Source organism: Panthera tigris, chromosome A3 (assembly GCF_018350195.1).
Source record: "Panthera tigris isolate Pti1 chromosome A3, P.tigris_Pti1_mat1.1, whole genome shotgun sequence".
In the NCBI taxonomy this organism is placed as follows: Eukaryota; Metazoa; Chordata; class Mammalia; order Carnivora; family Felidae; genus Panthera; species Panthera tigris.
The window spans coordinates 66,642,270-66,648,609 of record NC_056662.1 but is presented as its reverse complement, the minus strand read 5'-3'; the positions used below and the strand labels follow the sequence as shown (position 1 = coordinate 66,648,609).

The 6,340-nt window shown below is 50.8% G+C and overlaps 1 long non-coding RNA gene across 7 annotated transcripts in view; it reads left to right on the top strand.

The window, feature by feature from the left end:
* Positions 1–1,309: 1,309 nt before the first annotated feature.
* LOC122237309 overlaps positions 1,310–6,340 on the top strand; it is a 28,437-nt gene continuing 23,406 nt past the window's right edge. For 5 of the 7 annotated variants that reach the window (XR_006215702.1, XR_006215700.1, XR_006215699.1 and 2 more), the window contains exons 1-3: positions 1,310–1,537; positions 1,990–2,102; positions 6,001–6,251. This is a non-coding gene — a long non-coding RNA (uncharacterized LOC122237309). Of the gene's footprint in view, positions 1,577–1,989; positions 2,103–6,000; positions 6,252–6,340 lie in introns of all 7 variants that reach the window. The other 2 variants (XR_006215703.1, XR_006215701.1) reach the window with 2 other exon arrangements.

Below are 6,340 nucleotides of genomic sequence, written 5' to 3'. Positions count from 1 at the left end.
AAATCTCTTCTCCCCTATTGCAGTAGTCCCAAATAAAATCTGTTTTTACTTCTTCCATGACTGCCCAGCTCTGATGTTCTGTGGCAGGATTAAGTGACGTTATGGGCAAAGTGCTCTGAGCTCCCCTGAATAGCAGTTCAGTCTATAGGCCATCTCTCCATCCCATAGGTGCCGGCCCTACCCTGTGTCAACCACAGAACTCAACTCCTCTCCTTGGCTTATTTTCAACCAAATGAAGGCAAAAATGAAAGTGAAACGGCCATTTCAGTCTTAGCAAAGGTCACTGAAATACTGAAAGAGGTGGAGGAAATTTATACGAACAAAAACTTAGAATTTAGGCGGCCTGTGTTTCAAAGTCCCAATTGTGTACCTGCCAGCTTGGCTCCTGCTATGTCCTTGGGTCTCCTTCCTTCCTTTTGTTGAGCAAATGGACTGTCTTGTAAAAGTTATTCTGCCCTCACTTCCTTCAGTTGTGCCCCTTCAGGTCCTGACCAGGGCCTAGCTGCTCACAGCCAAATGGCCCCTAACAGTGTTTTCTGAACAAAGACAGTTCCCTCCCTTTTCCCATATAAAGTAATACATTCACAGATTCCAGGAATTAGGACATCTTTGGGGGCCATTAATCAGCCTACCCCTTCCTAGAAACAACCTCAAACCAATTTCTTGCCCTCAAACATCCTGACAACTAATTTTGGGGTCAGTGTGTATGTGTGGACCCCACTTTGCAGTTGTGAGGCTGTGAGATGCCAGGCGACTTATTTGAGCATCTCTTCAAACCCTGAGAACCCATCAGGAGAAATGAGTTGGGCATGGCCCAAAGGAGATCATATCCTATCTGCTAATCCAGGGGCCAGATGGTAACGTGCAAGGTCAGGGGTCACCTCTCTTCCTGATGTATCTTCCCTACTCCCACCGCTCAGTTCTGCTCTATGGATGACCTATTTTGCTGTGTGATCTTGGGCAAATTAATAAACTTCATAAGTCTGTTGCCGCTTCTGAAAAATAGAGCCCAGAACACATCATCTCTTGGGAGCCCCTTCAGAAGCTCTAGGATTTAGGATCCTCACACTGTCTGGTCCAGGCTGATGCCAGATAGGGAGAGGACCCTGAAGGCAAGAGCAGAGGCTGCCAGTCTGAACTGGTCTGACCTGGGCTGCATCTGGTTTCAGAGCTCAAGACAGGCCAGCCTTAAAAAGTGCCAGGAACCAGGAAACCCAGGCTCTAGCCTCAGGTCTACTTATACCTCTGTGACCTCACAAAAGTTACGTTTAACACTGCAGAGTCTCACCTCCACCCCCTGCCCCAAGTATAAAGGAGGAACAAAGAATATCTTCCTCATCTATCTCCTAGGAATGTCCTGAAGATAAAATGATATGAAGTTGGAAAAAGCATAAGCCCGGCTATCAAAGACAAAAACCGGACAAGTAAGGACATTCATTTTATTCAGCCTACTGCAATAAAAGCAGACACCCGACGAGATTAGATTGCCTCAGGAGTTTGAGTTGGACTTTTACAGGGAAGAACACACACGGTGCAGGTAAGGTGACTGCAACCAGGAGAAGTTTCCGCTGAACAGGTAATTTTATCTGTGTGCTGTGTGTAGCTAGTTTCAGGGGGACAAACAGGTTTTTTTTTTAATGTTTAATTTATTTATTTCTGAGAAAGATAGAGGGGGAGCGTAAGTGGGGAAAGAACAGAGAGAGAGGGAGACACAGAATCCAAAGCAGGCTTCAGGCTCTGAGCTGTCAGCACAGAGCCCAACGCGGGGCTCAAACCCACCCACCAGGAGATCATGACCAGAGCTGAAGTTGGACGCTTAACCGACCGAGCCACAGGCAGCCCACCAAGGTGACAAACAGTTTGGATCTTAACTAATCATCCATGAGACAAAGAGCTGGGAAATTGGCAGGGGAAAAGGGAAAAGGTCTGTGTTTGACTTTGGTTTGGGCTGCAAGGTACATCGGGTCTTTCTCTGTGTCTCCCTCTTAGGCAGGCTGCACCCACCTGTAACCCCTAGGAGCAGTTGATTTCACTCACCTGGAAGTCAGTCTCAGCATCCAAAGAATCATCAGTCTGGCATCGAAACGTAACTGAAAAACAATGTAAGTTTTTACTATGGTCATCCGATAAGACACCAAAGGCAGCTTACAACCATAGCGCAAAAAACAAATTGATGGGTAATTCTACCATGGCTTGGTTACCCCAAAGTTGCTTGCCTCCTTTACACCTTCTCAAAACCCAAATTGCAGGGCTCCCCCTGCTCACTTCCTGCCCTTTTCTATATAAACCAATTCAGCCACCAGCCACCCTTAAATATCAATTTCCCTTTCACTCTACAACAATTTATACCACAAAAGCCCAGAAGCCTAGGCTGAATATGAACCTAAGTCTGTCTTCTTTTAGGTTCCTGTCCATTTCCCACCCTTCTTCCAAGAGGTCTACCTTCCTGCCATCCTTCACACTCCTCCTGTGGGGTATGCTGCCCTGGCTCCACATGGGGACGCCCACTGGGACCCCTTAGGTCCTCCTCCAGGGTCCCTGGTAATTCATCTGAGGCTCAGGCTGCCCTTCCTGATATGCAGCCCATACTGGGAGAGGGTCCCGTTCCCAAGGTCTTCCAGTAGGGATTTCTGTCACTGTCAAGGGTCTAGCTTTCCCCATTAGACTGCACACACTGCCAGGACAGTTTCGGTGTTTCATTTACCTTTGAATCCCATCCCCACCCCCAAAGCCTGGTACCCCATTTGCTCTTACAGACTTGGTGACAAAAGAAAAGTTAGGGATGATCGAAAAGCAAAGCTCTTATTTTATGGGGAAACTGAGACACAGAAGAGTTCAACAATGTGTTAGTAGTCACACAGCCCATGAGAGCAAGTGTCCCACCTCCTGGGGGTTGTGATTCCTCCTGAGCCTCCTCCCTGCCCTCCCTTCCTCCCTCTTCTCCCCCCTCCCAGTTTTAGGGGAGGGACATGGCTCCCCTTCAGATGACTTTGGCTGAGACCCAGCCAGGCCCGGCTTCCCTAGCCCCTCTGGGGACCTGGGGGCTGAACCCTGGGGCACCCCAGTCTATGGAACTCCAGCAGCAGGTGGATAGAACTCCAGGCCTCATGGCCTGTGGAGACCCACTTCCACGCTAGGCTTGCTGCGTCTTTGACTTTCCCACAGCTGGTAGTGATGAGGGAAACAAAGGCAAGGAAAACGTAGTTTAAATTCCCTTACAGCCTGCAGCCCATTGATAGATGTCAGAGACCCACAGCATGCAACATTCCCCAAGACATTTATGGCTGCCTTCATGCCTTAATGTTCACACTTCCTTAAAAACTAAAAGCAACCATATCTTGACAGCAGCTAAATCTTCAGGGTCCCTGCTTTTAGCATCCAGAAATCTCTAGGAAACCAACTTTATCTCTATCCCTCCTCCCTCCACAAACTTAAAAGTATATAATGAGTCACTCCTCACAACCCCAGTGCAGCTCTTTCAGCCCACGGGTCCTGTCCCCATGCTTTAATAAAACCACCTTTTTGTTCCAAAGACGTCTTGAGAATTCTTTTTAAAGTTTTTTTTATTTTTGAGAGACAGAGGGAGACAGAGCACAAGTGGGGGAGGGGCAGAGAGAGAAGGAGACACAAAATCCAAAGCAGGCTCCAGGTTCTGAGCTGTCAGCACAGATCCTGATGCGGGGCTCGAACTCACAGACCGCGGGACCATGACCTGAGCAGAAGTCGGACGCTCAACTGGCTGAGCCACCCAGGCGCCCCTCAAGAATTCTTTCTTAGCCATTTGCTCACACCCCACTTCAAATGCCATCAGTAGGAGCCACTGCAATGCCCCCACAGTTACAAAGGGCACTTTTTCTTGGGATCTGTGCTCCTGGCCAGCAATGGTCTTCACGCACGTTGCCCCCAGCAATGGGCTTAAGGCACCCAGGTGCCAAGAAGGAAAGTTTCCTGGCCTGGAACTTGTCCCCAGCTACTCAACCCCCACTGAGGAGGGGACTGAGTGAGGAGATTCTGCTGGGAAAAGGGGAGGCTGGGCCTCCTAACCCAAGGGGGCCCCCGAGAGCTTCATGATTCAGGCCGCTGAGGGCAAGAACACATCACAAGTTGAGGCGGGCTGCTGTCCATGAGGCAGGAACCCAGATTGGCAGTGGGCCAGGAAACCTCTCCAAGGTGAACACATAACTGATCGGATTAATTTCTTCTGGCTGCTGCAACAAATTACCACAAACTTGGAGGCTTAAAACATAAATATATTGTCTCACTGAAAGCCTGAAGTCCAAGACCAAGGTATTGTTTGGGCTCGGCTCCCTCTGAAGGCTCTCAGGGAGGAAGGCTCAAGAGGGCTCTCTAGACTGCAGGCATGCTAGAGGTGTGAAGTCACACCTCGGCCTCCAGCTGGCCCTGAACCTCTAGCTCTGAGGCACTTGGGCATCAGTCCTCTCCCGGAGCCTCCAAGAAAGAGGGTCTCAACCCCATTGTGAGGCTTGTAGAGCATTAATGGTCGTTCTGTAATAAAAGAGTTCCATGATTAAATGCTTGGACATACTGGATTAAATAAAGCTAACAGGAATTTGCAGACCATTCACCTGCTCCAGGGTCTCAGCATTCTCTAAGAGGGCACCTAGTACTCCTCCTCTGGCTATCAGAGCCCTGCCGGGAGCCCTAGGTGAGCTGGTGCTCCCAGCGGAGCCAATCCAGGGCCTAGTCACAAAGCCACGCCTTGCCTTTTGCTTTGGTTACTTCCTTGGTTCTGCCTGGAATTGAGTGATATCCATCCTGAAAATTACAGCCTGCCTCAGGTGTGCTGGGGTGGGAGTTTCAAGGCCAGAGCCTTAAAGGGAAACCAGACCCCTTGGGGGAGGGGGTGTCATGACTACCGCAGTGGCCACAGAGGCCCGAGGGAACGAATGGTGGAACTCAAGCTGCCTGAGGCCAACTACTCAGCCTGCCAGTGGCCCCACTTGCGGGGTCTCCTTCACTGTACCCCTCCCCCAGCCCTCAGGTATCAGACCTGTTTGTCCCTTTTGCTAAGGTCAGGTCTTCTCTAGCAGCCGAAACTGGGGGTCCCTGGGCCAGCCACAAAATTGTGCCTCCTGGCTCTGGCCTCCCCTCTACACATCTTCCCTCCTTCGTGGCTTTTTCCTCCTGATGCCCCTGGCACCCAGCGCCTCTGGGGAGGTCCTGCTGTAAGGAGCCACACTTCAGCCACACTGCACATTTCCCGGAGGTGTTTGCTTGTTTAAACTTAGCTGTGGCCTGAGGGGTTTGAGGAGAAGCTGGAAGAGAGGAGGTTTGTTGGTGCTCTGGAAATTCCTCGCTTGCAGTCTCTGCTGTGGCTTTCCTCAGCCCACCTGTATGTGGGGCTCACTGACCACCTCCAGTTCAATGAGTCTCTGGTACCAAGCATCAGTATTTTATGAAAGCTCCCCAAGTGATTCGAATGCACTCCCTCTGCGCAAACCACTGCTCTGAAGCCTGGCTCCTTCAAGCACAGCCCCCAGGTGCTGGTTAGAAAAGCAGACTCTCAGCCAGCCCCTGCCTGCTAAATCAAAGTCTGCATTTCAACCAGGTCCCCTTGGTTCCAAGTACCCTCCATCCCACCACCTGTGCCAGCATCCTGCTGGGGTGGCAGGGATGCAGGACCACGCAAGACCTACTCTCCACTCTGCCCCTGACCTACGGAGTCACTCTGGGCAACTCACTGCCCCTCTCTCTGCGCCTCGGTTTCCTTGTCTGTAAGACGCACGGGTTGGACAGTGACCCCTGCCACCACCTCTTACTGAGGCCTACAATGTGCAACCACAGCCGGGAGCCTCTGTGCTCTGCTGCAAAGACTCTTCATTGCGCAGTGGAGCACAGGCATGCAGTGCCCCCACTGTCCCCACACAGCGGACTCCCCACTCCGGAGCTCAGCTGCCCAGTGACCACACCCCTCTCTCAGCAGTCATCCCCAGGCTACATCTCCCTGTCTCTAACATTCTATTTTTCTTTGCTTCCCAGCAACTATCTTCCAAAGGACAAACAGCATTATTCGCATGGTTAAAAGAAGCTATTATGGCAGCTTAAGGGGTGTGGGTTTCAGATGGAGTGGGGATGTGCTCCAGGCCTACCATCAGCGTCACTGGGAAGGATGGAGAAGATGGGCATCTGCCAATAATCCCCTAATGGTGTGCTGATCCCAAGCAGTAACCTACATTGTCAGAGAGCTCTGCAAAGAGCTGAATATAAAGATCCCAGGAGCCCTGATTCGGGTAAAGACCCCACCTTAACCCCTCAACAAGCGGGATATGCTTATAGTAACCCCAATCCCAAGACTGTTGTGTGCAGCCATGATAGTTGC